The sequence below is a fragment of the Nomascus leucogenys genome, chromosome 13, assembly GCF_006542625.1.
Source record: "Nomascus leucogenys isolate Asia chromosome 13, Asia_NLE_v1, whole genome shotgun sequence".
Lineage (NCBI taxonomy): Eukaryota > Metazoa > Chordata > Mammalia > Primates > Hylobatidae > Nomascus > Nomascus leucogenys.
The window spans coordinates 65,743,428-65,764,096 of NC_044393.1; the positions used below are offsets into that span (position 1 = coordinate 65,743,428).

A 20,669-nucleotide genomic window follows, 5' to 3' on the forward strand; every position below is an offset into this window, starting at 1 on the left:
TGACATCAAGATCAGAGGTGGGCCAGATGCAACCCAAGAGAAGATGGTAGGTCAATGGCAAACAGCAGATCATACGGTCTTTCTACCTCAATTCACACTTTTAAAAACATTCTGTGCACCTGTATATGTCTGTGGGCCCTATTCACCACACATTGCAAGCATGAAGCCCCTATTCTTAGGAGACTGATCTCATTTTTATTTCAAAACAGTACCAACTTCAAGAGTGCCTTCAAAGATCCAAATTTTAATGTGTTAAAGGGAGGGAAAAAAAGATAGAGCATATTAGGGCAGGAGGTGACTGTTCCTCTGTCTCTTTGTTACAGCTACCACTAGGCCCATCTCAAAGTTAAGAGATGGGATCCTGTTTATAGTTCAACATTATGTTATCCACAAGTGGATGGATAAGAACTGCTCATGCCTTTGGATCATTTATATTTTACCAGACACCGTTCCATGTGCTCTACTTGTAGCTCCTCATTTTATCCTCACAATAACCCTATCATGATCCCCATTTCACAGATGAGATACAAGAGAGTCTAATCCACTGGCCTGTAGTTACACAGCTAGCAAGAGACACAGCTGGGATTGAAATCCAGGTTGTCTGGTTCTGAAACTCTTAACTGTTATGCTCAACTCAGTCTTGGAGATGTTGTTCCCAATTTGAGGGGTCTATCAGTTTTAATGGCTTTCAGCTGCAGGTGACAGAAGTCCCAGCTACCAGTGTCTAGAACAAGTTTTGTTTTTGTTTTTGTTTTTGTTTTCCACAAAACAAGAAATCTGGAAGCACGTATCTACTGGCAGTAGGGCTGCAGCTCAGCAATGTCAGCACTAACATCTGCACGCTGGTCACAAGATGGTTAGTTCTTCACTGGGCATCATATATGAAATCAAGAAGCAAGAAAGGAAAAGGGGTGGCGCCAGCCTTAAACCCTTTCCCACAAGGCCCCATCAGACTTCAACTTATACCTCATTACCAGAATGATATCACATGGCCATGTCTAGCTGCAAAGGAGTCTGGGAAAGCAAGTATTTCTCTTTTCCAGCCCCAAGAATGGAGGCAGGAACAGGAAAATCTTGTTGGGAACAGGTGCTGGCTTAGCCAGCCAACAGTGTGGACCACAAGAGATTTGGTTTGGTTAAGAAAATACCAACAGAACTTCATCATACAGTGTGTCACCCATGACATGAACCCAAGGAAAGTTAAATAGCAACAATTAAAAGTTTGCTGCAAAACCAAAATTGAATTATAGAACTCTTATTACCTTTTAAAATATGTTTCCATTCATTTCCAAAAATCTGAAATTATCTGAAAACCTTTTCCCAATCAAATCTGTCCAGGTAGTGTGTAAAAATTGCTTGACCTTCACACACCCAGATACTTTTTAGTTATGCTATTGTTAGTTATGTTATTTCATAAAATGTTATCTCCTTATTTACAGTTGATAAGTGAAATGACGATTTTCAATACAGTTTCAAAACTGGATTGAAATTTTGTTAGTTATTAGAAACTAGGAAGCTTCAGTGCTGAAAATACATAACAGGTTGTTTGTGTTTATCATCTATTTTATTTTCCAGTTTGCATTGGCTTTTCTGGGTCTTTCTACAACTTTAATTGTAAATTTTTTCTTTTATATTTTTATCATGGCACTCAAACTCAGAAAACCTGTTAAGGCAACTACATAATGTGATCTAAAAATCCAGTTAACATATTGCTATGGAAACCAGGAAATAGAAACAGCACTCTAATCATTCCTTTAGACAACCATGGCTGTGTGTGTGTGTGTGTGTGTGTGTGTAAAACTTTTTAAATTCATTAATTTATTCACCTTTTATTGAAAGCTGTTACTGAACCCAAAATCTGTAATTGATCTGTCCATAAATAGGCCCAGTGCCTTATAAGCAGTAAATTAGTGTTTTTTTAATGAGCTATAGTCATTGATAAATTATGCCATGCAGTAACAGGAAATCTCCAGTCAGGCCGCGTTGTTTATTTAGCCTGCTGAGGCCTCTTGGTATGGTGTGAAGGACACCTGACTGGGCTGAGAGCTAAGTTCTAACCTTGCCCCTCTTACTAACCAGCTGTGTGACTCTCCTGGGAACTCTTAGGGACTCAGTTTCTTTACCTGCAAAATGGTTCAATGCAAGACTTTAGTAACGTAATGGGAACTTTCCTTTTCCATAAAACTGGGGAATCACGAGGTAATCTCTTTTGAGGATTGAAATCACTCTTATGTAACCTCTGGTAATGCCTGGCACTTGGGAAATGATAACTATTCTTACTATATTTTTCTATGTTTCATTCTGTAATAAATAAGACCTGAACCTGCACAGTAACTGTTATTTTAACCCATGACTTTCAATAACGAAGATATCTATGTCTCATTATCTATTGCCATGATTGAACAAGCCCGTATGAGATGCTTGAACAAGTCGGTATGAGAGCCGGAACGAACTCAAGTTCTAACCAGCAATGCCCGTTCCTTAGATCCTATCGCCTTTGAGTGTTCATTTACTCTTGTAGGTGTCAATTTTTATAGCTAAATATAAAGTTATCCCAACACAATTACTCCTAGTAGAGTTCACCAAGGCCCCCAAAGCTCTTTTTTTAAAATCATCATAAGATTTCAACATTCAAGAATTAAACTTTTGTTCTGTTTTGCTTATTCATCGCTATTTGCCCAGTTATTTAATCAGCCTGCTTCCGGCCATGAAAAAAAAAGAAAAAGAAAAAGAAATGGAAGTCTCCTCAGGGTTAAACTCCTCTGTTGTTCTTCCTTGCAGAAATCTGAGTTATTATAGTAGAGGATAATCGTTGCATAATGAAATCATTGGGACAATTCGTCCATCCACTTCTACCTCCGCCTCTAACAATGAACTCCTTGTTCTTCGGTGCCCAAATCTGTCTATACCCGGGTGGGCGCGGGGCGGTTAGCGGAGACGTGGGAGAGGCCGAGAGCAGAGCTCGCGCCCTTCCCGGGGTCAGCGCGCGGGGTGCCAGGAGGGTGCGCGCCCTGCCTCTGAGCCCGGGGTGACACTCGCCTCCCAAGCGCCAGGAGGGGGAGACTCGGTCCCGCTTATCTCCGGCTGTGCTAACTTCAGACTGCCTGAGCTGGGGGAGGAGAGCGCGCAGCCAGGGCGAGAAAACTTCTCCACCTAGAAAGTTTCACCTTGTCGTGGGCGGGGCAGAGGCGGGAGGAAACGCGACCCCCGCGGGGCCAGGCGCGGCGCGGACTGCAGGAAGGGCGGGGGCCGATTTCCCTCTGGGTGGTGCCAGTCCCCACCTCAGCGGTCCTCCGAACCCGCGGACTAGGCGGACGGACAGCGCGCGAGGCAGACAGACACGTGCTGAGGCGGGCGGGCGAGCGCCTCGGTCTGGTCGCCTGGCGGTGCCTCCGGCCCCAACGCTCCTGGGCCGCCGCGGGCCGCGCGCGCCCATGCCCGGCTGAGTCACTGGCAGGGCAGCGCGCGTGTGGAAAGGGGCGGAGGGAGCGCGGCCGCCGGGCGGGCGGGCGGGGCGCTGGGCTCGGCCCGGCCGCAGGTGACCCAGAGGCCCTCGCCGCCGGCGGCGGCCCGAGCGCTTTGTGAGCAGATGCGGAGCCGAGTGGAGGGCGCGAGCCAGATGCGGGGCGACAGCTGACTTACTGCGAGGAGGCGGGGAGGCGCGGAGCGCGCGGGTGGTCCTTGCGCCGCTGACTTCTCCACTGGTTCCTGGGCACCGAAAGGTAAAACTGCAGCCCCTTTCAGATCCCGTACCCCATCCCTCGCCTCAGGGGTTCTGCTTTCTTTGTTCCCCTAAGAGACCTGACTGCTTGTTCCGGGGGGTAAAACCACGGAGGTGGGCTAGAGTTTAGGGGCTTCGGAAACTGAAGAGACTGGCCAGCGGGGGGACGAAACTAGAATGGGGCTTGTCGTTTTAGGGGGTTGCTTCTCATGGCCACCTGTATGACTTAGGAGGGAGAGGGGCGCTGGGACAGTGGGTGATGTGTGACTGTTACGGCCCAGCAAGTTTTAAAGCTGGGATCTGACTCAGCCCTTACAAAAGGGATGCGGTCGTCCTCGTCCCACCGTGATGCAGCCGGCAAGGTTTGAGCCGAGCTGTTTCCTTGTTCCCAACCTTGCTTTATCTGTGTTATGTTGGGGTCCTTCCAAGGGGCAGGTGTTTCTGTGAAAGTCTGAATTCATTTCTGGCAATCACGCGGGGCTTGTGATCCATCAATTTTCCATCGTACCTTATCTCTTTCTGGGGCTTGTGGAGGACATCTATCTTATTAGGTGAAACAGATTATAACCAGAGGCTGGGCAATGTGGCCAGTCGTAGTGCTGACCCGATAATTAAAGCACCAGTGAAAGTACTTTCCCTGACTATTGTCAATGCGGAATTTACTCCGAAGTACGGTTTCCCATTCATATCTTTCATGTTTTAAAAGAGCCATTTGCTAATTTGGCAGTTGGAGAGGGCTCCAATGGCTCACGCATGAATAGTTGCCCAGTGTATTTTACCTTATCACAGTTTTATGTTCAAAGGAGCCCTCGGGCAGAATGAAATATTGTCAACTCTCTTAGGCAAAATAATCAAGATACTTTAATTGCTATGTTAAGATGGTCCATGAATGTGAGAGGATTGTAAAAACTGACGTTGGAGGCAATATAGACTATCTGGACCCTCTCTTGAATTTTAAGAAGACTGTTCACATTCTGTAGCTTTGGGTGGGGGTTTATTCTGTCGCTTCCATCAGCCAGACACATGCACATTGCCATGCAAATGGATTCAGAAAAACATTATATTCCCTTACAGCTAAACTATTATAGCTGACTAATGAATTTTTTCTGCATGAAGATGATCTGAAAATGATGTACATCGTGTTTCTCTTTGCTACAGGGACATAAATTGCATTTTTATGTAAACAGTGTAAGTGGTGCTTGGATTATTTACAGGTACATAGCTTTCCTTCCTTGTTCTAAGCTAATTGAGCTTTGTTTTGAACATGTAAACTTCCATAATGGAACATAAGTGAGGTACTTTGCTTCCTATCATTTGCAAGTCTGTAGTGTATTCAATGTTCATTCTTTTTGAACTGCTGAATAACAGAGGGAAAATTTACATCATTCATAAGAAATTTTTGTAGTACCAAAAATGTGTCTGATAGCCTATAAAATGTACTGGTGTTTTAAAAATTCTCTTCAGTTTTCAAACTTAATGGTGCATAAGCTATAGTTATTAACTTAAATATATTTTGCTTTTAACATGATGGAATTTGTGGCATATAGAAGATGGTCTGCCGACTACTGCTTTTTCAAAATTGCTTTGTTCTTGATACATGGCAATAGGGGTTTACATTAGATGTATACTACATGCTTTCAAAATTAGTGGATGGAGTTTATCTTCATGATAAAAATGTACCAGATTAATCATAGCCAGTCAATATGAAAGCTCATAACTAATATTTTGACTACTTTTAAACCTGTAATAGAGAAAAATGACCCTTTGCTAAGCAAGAGAAATATCCATATTTTATAAATTCCTTTTAAGACTATGTAAGTATATGCCTTGCATTAATCTTGAAGTCTTTTAAAAAAGTTCTCTTAATGAGGGCTAGACTAAGAAATACATTTCAAAAATCAATTTCCTTACCTGTTTTTAAAATAGTGTTTGAAATAGCATTAGTCGTATTATCCTTCGGCAGATCTACATAATAGTCTCAAATAAACTTTTTCTCAAATGTGGTCATCTCAAAACAACATGAATAACTCAGAGGGGCTAACATCCTCTAACTGGCTCATTTTCTCCAAGTGGCTGCACCAAAGACATAATGTCACCCCCATGGGGAGCACAGTTCCTCACATATTCGGATTACCTCCCATTTCACTGTCCTCTTCCTCCTCAACCCTTTCCCTTGGTTTGGTCAGAGCTCCTTTCAAGGCCTTCTGTACCCCCATTTCTCCAGGCCAGTTTGCTGCTTTCTTCTTTAGGCATTAGGCTTAGTGATTCTCACCAGAGCCATCTACGCTTTCTTTTCCGTGGTCTAAATCCCTAAGATTTCCTTGGTCTGCTGTGTTTATTCATAGGATACTCAATTTCCTCATTGTGCCCTCTTAAGGGGAGAAAATGTATGTAGAAACTCAAGTGTCAGGAAGTGAGCCTTCTTTTCCTGGTTAGTGTATGCTGAAACTAGTGTTTTTGACACCAAGCCCCTAGGGCAGAGTTTCTTCATGGGTTTTGCTCAGTGCAAAATAAATAGTCACTTCTCAGTAATAAATGAGAGATACACTGACTAATGTTAGTTCAGAATCACTTTGATGATGTGTTCTCAACTGACGCTTAGTTGCTGCTAGATCCACATTTGCCTGACCAAAAATAGCTAGGACCTATAGGTTGAGTATCATATGTGCTAGGTACTACAGCATTTTCTTTAAAAGAAAGAAATGGAATCTGCCCATAAGAAGTTTACAATCTAGATATACAGACAAATATCACATATAAAATGAACACAAATTCATAATTATTAAGAGGACATCACATGAGAAACACTTTCAAAATCATCCTATTTGCTATGAAATAATAGAATTTTTTTTAAAAACATCAAAGTTTGGAACTTAAAAACTTTAAAATTTTCAAGTTGCTTCCGCATACATCGTCTTTCTGATACGAAAATGACCTTACAAGATAGGCAAGTCTGATAACATCTTAACATTCTCATCTTATAGACAAGGAAACTGAGCTTGAGACTAGCTCCATGCTATTTCAATAGCACTATACCACCTTTCCCCAGCCATCAACTATTGGAAATATTTTCCATGGAGGCATAATTAGGGATGCTTAAGATAGTGATAAATGATGAATATAACATATCTAGTCCCTGGAGTTTTTCTCACCTTCTCTTTCTCCAGTTCTCTCTCTCTCTCTTTTTTTAATTTCTTTTCTTTTCTTTTTTTCTTTGTAGTGAGACATACCAAGAAAAGGTTTCATTCATATGTGTGGGGCATTCTGCTCCTGTTATCAGATTAAGAGCCGTGAATAATTTTGTAATCTATCCTTCTATCAGAAAGCCCATTCACAGATATCTTTTCAGCTGTGTTAAACAGTTTAGTATATTCCCCTTGGGATTTGTTTCAAGAAAAACATCCAGTAAAATCTGACTACTTTGCTTTTCATGGGACAAAATGAAGAAATTGCTTTTATAAGCTGTAAAACTTAATTGAGAGAAAAAATCATGTGTGGCATTTGTAGTAGGAGGTGTGAGCACCGTGAAATAAAAAACAGTTAACTTCGTAATCACATACCCAGGTACACGTACTTCTCTCTGTGATTGCATAAATGTGTGCAAGTATGTTTGTGTAGGTTACTCCCATTGATTTTAATTTCTATGATAAATTATGTAGCTATAGGGCCCATAGGCAATTATATAATGGGCAATAGAATTTGAAAATGTATTTCTCCTAATATAATGAAGGATAGCAATTATGAAATGTGCTTAGAGAATCACAAGTTATAGTGAAAGCCAGGTTCCTGTACTCCAAGAGTGTGAATGAGGATTTAGTCATTCATTCAGGATAATTTTTTGACAACCTACCAGGCGTAGTTCTAAAATCTGGCATTTCCACAGAGTATAAAACAGACAAAAATCTCTAACCTCATGACACTCTGTTCTATTGAGTTGGCAAACAATAAAGAAATACATAACTAAAATGTGTTGTATGTCAGGTGATCGTAATAGCTTCAAGGTAGAATAAAATGGAAAAGAGAATAGGGACTGTCAAGGGTAAGAGGGAGTGGGATGATAATTGAAAAACTCAATAGTGAGGTCAGGGAAGTCTTGTCTTCTAAGGTGGGCTTTGGGCTAAAGCCTGAAGGAGATGAGGAAGTGAGCCAGGTGCACATCAGGAGCACTTCTCAGGAGTGCTATTCTCATCTTGTTTTTCCTGAAATTGTGCAGTTCACAGCCTGCACAACTGTCCGTAGAGTCCCTGGTTTTGGAGGGAGATACCTGAACAGTGCCCCTGTTTTTGTAGGGAAATACCTGGACAGTGCCTGCCATCATTAGCTACCATGTTAAAGATGAAGATACAGGAGTGGCCCACATCTCTTTGTTTATGAGACATGGAAGAAGAAGACCCAGACCCAGGGTGTTGGGGTTTTTTGTTTGTTTGTTTGTTTTTGCATTTGCCTGGTCCCATCCCATACTCCATCCTCTATCAGAGATAATGCTTCATTCAGACAAGTTTCCTTCTTATTTTCCACACTGTGAGCCTGTCGCAGTGAGATTTGTTGAGAATGATACCCATGGCTTTTTTCGCTGATCCCTTCCATAGTGTAAATCTAAAGACAGCAAGAGGCAGTTGCTGATGGTGTGCAGCTTCTGTCTGCTATGCACTTCTTTCTTTCCCCCTCACTCTCCTTCCTTTTCCTTTCCAGTATTAAGTCCCTGCATTGGATTTTCTTCCTCTTTTCCTCCTTTTCTCTGATTCCCCTATTTATATCCTGTATCAAGATTTGCAAATAGGTAACTTAAATGAGGAAAACTAACCGTTTCACTAGGGATTGACAAACTGCTTAGGAAAAGCAGAGGGGCAGTCACTGCTTGGCGTGATTAGAGCTGTTGTGAGGCTCAGTGTATGTCATGGGCCCATGTGGCAGTATCTTTCAGATTTTCAAGAGAAGCTAGGACTCTCCCAATTTTAAAATGTTGACTCAGTATCTTTAAAACACCGTACAGCTTACAGTGGCAGAAAATCTGCAAGCCAGATTGGGCTCCTGATGGTCCCAATTGCAGCAGCATGCATGGCCTGAGAGCCCCAGGACTGCTTCTACAAAATATTTTATTTTCCAAAATTCTCAGAAAATTAACTGCAATTCTCTGGAAAATTAACTAAACAAATTTTTTAAAACCAATATTTTATGTCAGTTCCTATTGGCACATAGTTATTTTTCTAAACTCATCAGCCCACATACTTTACATCAAACTATGTACATTTCTAAACTAAAGGGTAATCTAGTTATTTCATTCATAGTCATTTTCTGAAAGCTGAATCCATCATGGCTTTATGCATCAATTTCATTTCCAAGTTCTCTGATTCAGGATAAACTCCTCCTTTGGAATATTGTCTCTCTTTCTCTCTCTCTCTCTGTCTCTGGAAATGACTGAACTTCACCCCTTGTTATTACCCTGTCATTGAAATTCAAAACATGCACTGCCCTCCTGGTTTCCAGTGCCCTTTAAAAGCAACCAGATCAGTGTTAAAATCTATTTTTCCAAAGGAATAAAAGCTCACAGGTTGTGCGCGAATTTGTTTCCTTGAATCCTAAAATCTCAGTGAAATGCCCAAGCTAGCAGCCCTCCAGAAGGCCACTGTCTTAGAAATGGAGATTATGTACTGTGTTTCTTCCTACTATTTCAAATGCAAATATAATAATACATCATGGAACAGTGCACATATTAAGATCAGTGGCCTATTCCTGAATTTTGAAATTCAGGCCTATTCCTGAATTTGAAATGAAATTTCAAATTCCTTGAGTTGAAATTCCAACTCCTACTCCTTAATAGTTGGAATTCTGAGGCAGCACCTAGACTCTCAGGTCCAATTTGAAATTGTATGTTTTTTTAAAAAAGAATGACTTGGGGAATAACTGTTTGATAAGACCGTGGAAGATTTCTAGTTTTTAATATTTTATTAAAAATGTAAAGAAAGGCATTCAAAGCTGAGACCTTTGAAATAATATAGTCTTTGCAAGTCAGAGAAAAAGAAAAGTGGTAAATTTATTAGAGATAGGTTGCCTCCTTTGATGCCTAATCATGTGGGAAAGGAAAACCCAGCCAAGGTTTGGGTCCATAAGACAATTCAACCTAGCTTTAAAAATAAATTTTGGCTTTGCTTGGGACCAGAGTGTGTTTAGACCAGCATTTTAGCTATTAAATTTTAAACCTAGGGGTCTTTTAAGGGAAACTTAATCCATGTGTTTTTGAGTCACTAAATCTTAAATCATTACTCACAAACTGTATATCCCTCTAAGCTCTTTGATGTCCAAGAAATCTTTAAAATTGTGTAAGGCCTTTTTGTTCCAGAAAAAAATAGGAAGTTGGTTTTTGCTAAGCGTCAGTAAACAGCATCCTCAAAAATCTGATTAGGTCTAAAATCTTGCAACCGTGACAGTATGGATGTTTGAATGATGCAATATGAAAATTTTAAGTACTTTTTAAAGTCCTTCTTTACCAGTAATATTCAGTTGTAATCCTTACTAACCCCAAGGAAATTATTTTGACACATTTCCTTCTGTTTTGTAATATAAATACAAAACCCAAATATTTATCATTTTATTCTGGCACATAGTAGGTACTCAGTAAATATTTTGTAGAGTGTTAAATGAATGACTCTTTCTTCTGCCCAGAAACTTCTAGCTAATGTCAGTTCTTCTATTCAATATTGATATCCATCTGTCATACCTTGGAATGAGATCTATTCTGAGTCAGTGACCTCGTTCGACAAATTTTTAAAATAAGCCATCTAACTAAATATATGACATTTATTGAAATTCATTTTGCACCATGAAGCAACTGCCTTGCAAAGAGTGCTGAAAATAGGAAGGAATTTCTAGACTAATTTGATTAAATATTCAGTTGTTGCCATATGCTTTCTGAAAATTGATTTTCCCCCTTTTACTATTCCTGTCATCCTTTCTCCCACCTTGACATGCTTACTGATTGAAAGCTATGCACAGAAAAAGGGCAGGTCGCTTGTATGTATAAGCAAGAGCAGCAAGTCCAAACAGGCTTAGAAAACGTAATGCTATAATCACAAGTTGTCATAATATAGGAGAGGGGAGAGAAGAATACTCAGCAATAAGAGTGGATGACACATCTTTGAACTCTATTGTGTAGGGGGAAAACACCTTCTTGCTGTAGTTAGAATTCCTGTTTGTGAATGTGTGTTTTCTGGTAACTAGACTTCCTATATGAATTTGACATAGCTTTAAGTGCATTTCAAATGACATGATTAAAGAATGGCTGCTTTGGAGACAGCAGCTCCTTCTCTCTTAAACAAATAAACTATCATGCTAAAATATAGGCATTGAGATCTTTCTTGATACCATATTGTGAATTTCTAATGGCTCATCACATTTTTATCCTCAGAAAACTTTTCCTGGTGAAAAGCATGCTGTTTTAGTATCACATTTGGAGTGATGGAATTGGCAATTTCTTATATCTTCAGGGGGCAGGGGGGTAAAAGGAAAATTGTGTTAATATGGTCTTAAAATAGCGATTCTCTTAGGTTAACCTGAAGATTTACTAAATACATCATCATTACAGCTTGTTTTGACATTTAATTGTAGATAGCACTGTATCAGCAGTGACTTATTTATACAGCTTTGTTTAGACATGCCTAATTTTTATTTTGTTGGTGGAACCAAACCATCAGTAATAAATCATATATCAGTGTTTTTGTACACATTCGTATTTATATGACTTTTAAAATTCCAATGTAAAGGTCTCACAACTTGAAAAATGAATGAATGCCTGAGTATTTGAACAGTTGGGAAAATGCAGTTCAATTTAAGAAAGACTTTTTGTGACAATTCTTATGCCATATATAGAAAATAGATAATAAAGGAGAAGGCCTGGAGGTTTAGATGGGATATTGGATCAATGAGCAAAGGAAGGGGAAAGGTGGGCCGGATATGCTGAAGGGTCATGGGCTTGAGTGCACCCTAAGTCATAAAGAGAGTGTACCATTAAGAATCAGGCTGCCTGAATTCTTAGGAAAGAGGCAGGTCAAAATGGGGAATAGGCCAGGCACAATGGCTCACGCTTGTAATCCCAGCACTTTAGGAGGCCAAGGTGGGTGGATGGCTTGAGCTCAGGAGTTTGAGATCAGCCTGGGCAACATAGCAAACCCCCCTCTTAAAAAAGTACAAAAATTAGTTGGACATGGCGGTGCACACTTGTAGTCCCAGCTACTCAGGAGGCTGAGGTGGGAGGATCACCTGAGCCTGGGAGGCCAAGGCTGCAGCGAGCCGAGATCATACCACTGCACTCCAGCCTGGGTGACAAAGAGAGACCCTATCTCAGAAAAAGTGGGGGAGGGAGGGTGTGGAATAAAGTAAAGCTCACGGGAAAATGGTACCTTTACCATTTTCCCACCTTGGGAAATGGTGGGAAAATTTAGACTGCTTTACAAAGTCTAAATTTCTGCCAACTTGCGTTATATGTGGTTTGATTCTGGGGAAAGATAGACTATCATCTACCCGTCCTAAATTGGGCCTCTTAGTCTGTCCTCCCCTCAGTTACCAGGAAGAATAGCAGGAATATGTCACAGAAGTAGAAAAAGCTTTTATTCTGAGTGTCAGAGGCATGTCCTAAGCACTCTGTTATCTACTCCCATGCACTCTAAATGAAATTCCATTTTCTCTGAGGAAATCAAAATATAAAAAGAAAACTCAGGCAAATGTATAAAGGTTTTACACCATTTTCATGACTGAAATATTCTAGCATATCTAGCTCATTATAATCTATAAATTCCTGTTGGGACCAAAAGTTATGGCCCTAAAACCCGTATTTGTAATCCTTTTCCACTGGGATATTGTCTCTGGGGATATATATTAGCTTTCCTTGAGGATACTACCTTGAAACCATTTCTTTGGTCCTTGACTATACAAAGTTCATACTAGCATGGATGTAGAAATTGTATTTTTCTATTCTAAACACGAATTTAGACAGTGATATAAAGATTCAAGGAAAGCTTCTATGAAGGCCTGCCTTTACTGCCTGTCTTTTTGCTCCTCTGAGGGTCTTAGGTGAGCCACTGTCATCTGATTCTGCCCTCACTTCAGGCAGAATTCATATGGCTCCAGCCAATGGCTACACTGTCCGAAGTGAGCCTGTGGTCTCACAACCATCTGGTTAATACAAAGACAGCAAGCCAATATGATCACTTAGGACCTAGGCAAATCTTTGGGCTTAAAATATTACCCTAGCTGTTGTTGTTTTTAATGAGTATCAAATAGTATGATATTTGTAATTTGTATTATGTAAAGAAGTAACCAAAGCAGAGATTGTTGACCAAAAAAAAAAAAAAAAAAGCTTCCTCCTAACAGAAATGCATATTTTGGACTTTTCAAAAATTCCCTTTCTATCTTGTCAAAATTAAGATATTTCTAAATTTTATTTCAGTCTCACTAACACATACTTGGATTATTGTTCATTGAAATCTGTACGTCAAGGCCCAGTGATTTTAAACATTCTTTTGGTCTTCAAAGAGCTTACCGAAAAAAATTGCTCTTTAAATCACCAGAAAAGTGCAGATAAAATCCCAGACAGTTTCATTAATGACAATGAAAGGTGACAGCCCTTGAATCTATGTCATAAGTTGATTAATTACTTTCCAAACATTATTAAAGATACTAGACGAATAACTTAGACTGGTATCCAGGATCAAGGTTCCTTCCTAATCCCTAAATGGGTTTTAATTTTCAGAGTTAGATGATCATTATATGTGATTCATTTCTTTAACATCTTTAGACTGTTGGCTTTATTGAAAAGAGAGGAGAGTATCTGTTTCAGTGTATTTTCTTTTCCCTGAAGTTATTCCTTGCAGAATTCAATAAAACTGGTTTTGAAATAAAAATAATTAAATGCTGGCATTTTCTCTTAATAAGGGCCCATAGACCTGATGAATTATATAAACATTACAAGGAATTTACCATTGAGTTCATAGTTATGTAACCATTTAATGCCCAAACCTACCTACTGACAGTGAAGACATTCAGTGAGAATGGGCATTGTGCATTAGGTTAAGGATGACCTGGAGTGAACTTTCATTCTTGTTTTGGTTCTTTCCCATTTTGCCCAATTCATAGCACCTGCTTCTCTTAACCAGAAAGTCTGTTTGCATGTCTCCAGTCCAATTTATCGCCATGCGCACTGCAGTGATTCCAAACTCTCACCATTTCTTAAGCTCTTGCATCTTTTGGGCTCTCCTTATTCTCAGTATAAGATCTTTCCTTATATTTTAGAGAGTAAACACAAGCCCACTGGTTTCAATGTCACCCATTATTACCTCTTTCTGTCTCAAAGGATGAAACAGTCTTTTCTACCTAAGTCTTGACCCTGTTGTTCCCCACACCTTTGAGCACCTCCTCCATCTATCCTACCCACCTTACAACTCTTCCCATCTTTAAAATCTCCCTCACCATTTTTCTTTTTTTAAAAAATTCTATTTTAGGCTCAGTGGTACATGCGCAGATTTGTTACATAGGTAAACTCGTGTCACAGGGTTTATTTCATCACCCAGGTATTAAGCCTAGTACCCAATAGTTATCTTTTCTGCTCCTCTCTCTCCTCTCCCCCCTCAAGTTGACACCAATGTCCATTGTTTCTTTCTTTGTGTTCATAGGTTCTCATCGTTTAGCTCCCATTTATAAGTGAGAACATGCAATATTTGGTTTTCTGTTCCTTTGTTAGTTTGCTAAGGATAACAGCCTCCAGCTCCATCTATGTTTCTTCAAAAGACAGAATCTCCTTCTTTTTTATGTCTGCATAGTATTCCATGGCTTCTCTATTTTTCATTCACCTCTTACTCAACTTACTGATTCTTCTAGAAAGAAGTAAAACACACACGTCAGGCATCCTGATAGGATCTTGAATACACAGTTTCCTTAAGTAGTCACTCCTGTTTTCATTTTATCCTTTAAATAAAGAATTCTTGAAAATAAATGTCTAACTCAGTTTCTCTACTTTCTTCATTCCCATTCATTCTTAAGTGATTCAACTCAAGCAGTCTGTACCACATGCCCAAGAAAGTGTCCTCATTCTAATCACCAGTGCCCTCCTCGTGGCCAGATCTGATGGACACTGGTTTTTATCCCTTTTGACCCCTCTGTAGAATTTGACACTATACATTTTATTTCTCTCTTCTCGAAAGTTCTCCTTTAGCTTACCTCTCCACATTTTCTTTGCCTACAATTTTTCTTTTTACCCTTTAAAACATAAAGGTTAGATTCTAGTCTTCTTTAAGGTTCCATCTGAATTCCTCCTTTCTACTTACAAAACACATTCACAAGTGATCTCACTTCAGTGACTTCCAATACACCGATGGACGAGTGGTTCACAAAGCGCTCTTTCTTACTTCCTCTTTTCTCTAGACCACCACTTTCATGTTGTCAGCTACCTTATAGACTCCACCACTTAGATGACTGGAAGCTACGTCAGGGTTATTAACTAAACTAATTACTTTTACCTTCAAAGTCTCCTCTCCCTATTTTCCTTACCTTGGTTTATGATACCCAGATAGACATTTTTTTAGCCATTCTTGGCTTTTCAGTCTCCTCTACAATCAAAATCCATATTGAATCATTCCCGCATAATTTTTCTCACTTTAATATCTGTGTAATCTAGTCCTTCCTTTCTTTCCATAATGCTAGAAACTTTGTTCAGGAACATTCTTTCATATATTAATTGATTATGTTGTCCATTCATTCAATAAATGCTAAGTGCCATGTAATGACACTATGCTAAGGGCTAAAAGTGGAGCTTACACTCTGATGGGAGACACAGATAAATAACTTACTATATAGCATGGTAAAGGCTAGATAAGGGGAAGATAGGTTTGATGTTTGAGCACTTAGGAGAGTTCCTAATTCCTTACTAGAGGGTAAGAGAGGCATCAGAAAAGGCTTCCCAGAACCGTTCCCTAAGATGAGGCTTGAAGAGAGAGGACAACTTATCTATGTGAAGTTGAGGGCAAGAATATCCATAAAGAGGGATCCACATGTGCTGAAACCCAGAGTGGCTGAGCACATGGCTTGCGTCAAGAACTGGAAGAGGGCAGAGTGGCCAGAGTCTAGATTTCTAATGGTGTGATGACAAGAGGCAAGACTGGAGAGTGGGGCAGAAACAAATGATATGTAGTTTGTAAGCTCTGCCAAGGGGTTGACCTTTTTTTTCAGCAAAGAAGTGACATAGTCAAATTGTCAGTTTAGAAAGGTATCTCTGGTATGCTAGGGGGCAGATGATCAGGGTGAGAATGGAGAGGGAAGACCAGCAAGGAAGCTGTCCAGGTATGAAGTGACACTGCCCAGACCATGGGCATGGAAGCCAATAAGGAGATGGACATGTTTAAAATACTCGTAGGTGGGTGTCAAAGATGATGTCCTAGAAATATGGGACATGTTCAGCACTGAGGTAGGATCCAGAGAGGGAGACCAGGTGTTGTGGGAGTAGATGGAGATACCAGAAGGATATCCAACTGCTCCTTCTTGGTCTCTTGTCCCATCTGTCTTTGTTTCCTGGCCTATTAGCTTTGGTGGCCCCAGCACTCAGTCCTCCTCTCTTCATTCTCTACAGTCCGTCTCCTCGGAGGTCCCATCCACTCTCATGGCTTTTCATGACATCTACATGCTGACAACTTCTTAATTTAAATCTCTAGCCCAGACCTTTCTCCTTAACCCCGGGACTCAAACATCCAACTGCATGCCCAGCATCTCCACTTAGATGCCTAAAAAATATATGTCAGACTGAGTGCAGTGGCTCATGCCTGTAATCCCAGCACTTTGGGAGGCTGAGGCGGGTGGATCACTTGAGGTCAGGAATTCAAGACCATCCTGGCCAACATGGTGAAACCTCGTCTCTACTAAAAATACAAAATTTAGCCGGATGTGGTGATGCACGCCTGTAATCCCAGCTACTCAGGAGGCTGAGGCAGGAGAATCGCTTGAACTTAGGAGGCGGAGGTTGCAGTGAGCCAAGACCGCATCACTGCACTCCAGCCTGGGCAACAGAGCGAGACTCCATGTCAAAAAAATAAAAATAAAAAAACCTCCATTGTGGGCAAAACTACATTCCTGGTCTCCTCATATCCTACAAACATGCTTCACCAACCAGAGTCTGCATGTCGGTAACTGGCAAAGCCATTCTCTCTGTTAAAAAAGAGTCAAAATCCTTGGCATATTCTTTTTTTCTCACATGCCTCAGATCTGACTCCATCAGTAAATCCGGATGGAGTTCGATCTGAGGCATGTGACAAAATAGCTCTGTCTTCAAAATAGGACCAGAATTCGGCCACATCTCCCCACTGTCCCCTTCCTTCCTGGCCCAGGCCACCAGAGTCCCCCTCCTGGAACACCACAGGAGCCTCCCACCTGGCCTCACCACTCCACCTTTGCCCTGAACTGCCCCCAAGCCACTAGCAGTCTTATCTCCCACATGATCAAGGTGATTACATTCCAACATAATCCCCGCCTTGTTCAACACCCTGCAATGACTCCCCATTTCACTCCAATGAAAACCTGAATCTCCCAGGGGCCTGCAAGGCCTTAGATGCTCTGCTTCTTTGTCCTCTCTGATCTCAGCTCCCGGTCAACAAAGTCCAGGCTTACTGGCCCCCTTGCTGTGCTTCAGACACACCAGTCACACTTAGTTCTTCCTTCTTGCCTCTGCCCAGAAATCTCTTTTCCCATCTCAGACATCTGGGTCCACAAAAGCCATCTTCCCAATTTCCAAGCTACAAACCTATCCCTGTACCTCTCCTCCAGGCAGTTCTGATGCCCCAGCCCTACTTTTTGTTTTTCCCTGTAACACACATCAACTTCTGAAACACTACATCTTCAGGTTGTTATGGGTATTAATTGTTGTCCCCAGCTAAAAAGTAAGTTCCACAAGAGCAGGGGTGTTGGGTTTTGTTTACTGATGTATCCCAAGCATCTGATGCATAGTAGGACCCCAGTAAATATTTGTCAAATTTGGTCTTAAATAGCTGTTGCATAGACAAAAGTGATATCAGAGAGATGGATTTTGGGATTCTCTGGAGATCCTTCAACAAAACATATCAGACTTTCTGTAATGTGGCCACAGCCGAACCTTATACCTTCCTCCACTGTCAACCCAGCCCACCTGGCCTCTATGCTAATTGCAGCTTCCTGGACAACCCTGCATCTTCTCCCCAGGTGCCTGTGTGTGAGTCCACTCCACCCAAAGTGTCTGTCCCCTACCTCAGCTGCACCTGAGCAGCTCCAACTTATCCTGCAAGACGAAGCTCAAGTAGTATCCCCTCTGAAATACTCCTTGGCCTTGCTTTCTGTCTGCGTAGTTAGCTCTTCTCCCCGCTGCTACTCCACTGACATGCGCACACCTTTACAGCACAGCCTGGGAGTGTTGCAGGTGAAAGGTGGAGATTCCCAGTCAAGGGGCAACACCTGTATGGTTGGAAAAGTTGTTTGTTTTAATTTCTTGCCCTCTCTTCTCTCTTCTATTTCTTTCCTCTCCCATAAACACACATACCACCTATATACACACAACCTGCCCTGAATTGTTTTCCTTGAATTGATGAATTACGTAAATGCAATCCTAAGCACAGTTGTTTTCAGGTTGTCCTAACCTTTTGCTTTATTGATTTTTCAAGGATCCAGAGTGTTTACTGAGTTTCAGAAATTGGATTCTGTACTTATTTTTCTGTACTATCCTAGTTTTACGAGAATCTATTTGCTGAGCATTCTCTATTCTTTCAAAAGTGTTTAAGATTTTTGTAAACAGTTTTATTTGGTTCTTTATTTTTTGGTGACATTGATCTCAACATAATGCTATTTATATGCTTTTAATTCTTCTTCCAACACTGTTAGGATTGTATTATGTTCACCCAAGGAATCCACATCTGTACAAAATGTGGCCAGGTTTGGCTATTCCTTCACATTCACAGTATTCTCATGATTTCTAACAATTCTTGTCTACTTTGCCTAAATACGAAAATGTCATAAACTGATACTTTTGATCATGAAAAAGAGACCTTAGTTCATTCCAGTGTCAGAGTCTACTTGTAAACATTGATTTCCAAGAAAATTTCTCAGGTGTGAGCAAAATAAGCAAAATAAATTCAGACCTAAGAGAAAATAGCATTACAGGGAATGCCCACCTCATTCAAACGCTCTGCATTTTGAGGCTAGAGGGGGCCTGGCCTTTGGCACCCTCACACCTCTCCCCTTTGTCTCTCTGTCCCTGGGTGCTGATTTCTCTTTCTTTGTGTGACAGCCACTATGAAAAGAATGGGGTCCACTCACCACCTGCGTTCCTCCACAGCCATTTGATATCTGCTTTCGATAACACCAGAGGAAACTGATCAGTCATATAAATCCAATCCTGAGCACAGTTCCTCGTTTGGAATTGTACCATGCTTTATGCCGAGGACATTTTCAAACACGGAGGGAGGGAATGTCTGATTCATTCGCGAGTAATGTACCAGCTTCCTCTCCAACTTGTTTCCCTTCAGTGGTTCACATTCTGACTATTCAGTGGGTTTATCCTTTCCAAACCCTGTATTTGAATGCAACTGGCAAAGGTTGCTTGGCTTATTTTTTTTTTTTAATATATAGACTTGGAAAGATGTTTCTCAAATGTGATTTGTGGATTTATATTATTCAGTGTTCCTGGATTAATTGAACAAAAACTGGTAACACTGCTACACAGTCTGAATCACAAAATTATGTCAATCCATTTAGCTGAAAAATATGCAAAAAAATACTTGTGTAAGTTTTCATGCATTTTAGCACTTTCTTTACATTGGGGAAGTTCAACCTTCACACTTTCAAGGGCAATGAAACATTTTTGTCTGACCTACAATTTATTAGTGGGACAAAAGCCCATCTGTCAATCAGGGCTCTGAGAGTTCAATGTATTTTCTGAACAATATTTTTTACATTATGCACAATGGTAAAAACAAATGTCCATTTATTCTTCTTTCCCAGAAGTTGAGTACTTTCAACCATTCTTAAAAGGACAAAGATGTTTGCTGACAGAATATGAATTTGTAAAGGATAATCTTGAGGATATAATGGCATTCTATTCTTTTTATCTTTACTCTTGCCATATCAGAGTTGGATAATGGTCTCAATCATATGTTACAACTAGAAAATGCACAATTGGCTTTTTCTTATGCTAAGAGGCAGCCATTTTCAACCTTTTAAATGATTATAGGACTAAGAGGGGATGCAAAAGCAGATAAGAATCTGAATAAAAGCACTATCTGTCAAAGAAACAACATTTGTGTAATAATCAAGAAACTGTTTAGAGCACCCCCTGGAAACATTAATTATAACACATGCAAATCATTCCTGTACGAAGCTTAACTTGTTTATCTCCTATAGCCACCTGTATTTGAATTTTTTAATAAGCTCATTTATTATAAATAAAGCATGTAAATCAATCTGGGAATACCTTTTCTGTTTCAGAAATTTCATGTAAATGACAGGCTGCCACATACAGTACAACTGTAGGGGGAAAAAGTTTCTTTACTCCCTTTCACATAGTTACACCTTCATATGACACTTAAAACTACCTGCCAGGAACTTTTAAAACATGTTTTAGATGCACAGAAGCAAACCCAAATGAAAAAATGCTATGCAGTTTTGCAATACATATATACCACAGAAAGCTTAAAAAACATTCTACCCCAACAGATAAATAGGTTTGGCCCAAATCTTTTTAATCTGAGTTTTGTGGGTAAAAAAGATTATTGTTCCCTTATTTTTCCCCATTTGCTGACAACTAGGATTGTCATATAAAATACATTCGTGGGACATGCTTATACTAAACAAATTATGCACTATTTATCTGAAATTCAAATTTAACTCAGCATCCTATATCTTTACTTGCTAAATCTCAGTTGGGATATGGGCTTACTCTTTTTTTCTT

At 40.3% G+C, this 20,669-nt stretch overlaps 1 protein-coding gene across 4 annotated transcripts in view; it reads left to right on the plus strand.

Annotated features, from left to right (window-relative positions):
* Positions 1–3,336: 3,336 nt before the first annotated feature.
* The window catches only part of MET (MET proto-oncogene, receptor tyrosine kinase), a 123,517-nt gene continuing 106,184 nt past the window's right edge, over positions 3,337–20,669 (plus strand). For 3 of the 4 annotated variants that reach the window (XM_003261230.3, XM_003261229.3, XM_030826137.1), the window contains exon 1: positions 3,337–3,722. The gene's annotated coding sequence lies outside the window, so the exon portion shown is untranslated. The remainder of the gene's footprint in view (positions 3,723–20,669) is intronic. The other variant, XM_012512338.2, reaches the window with a different exon arrangement.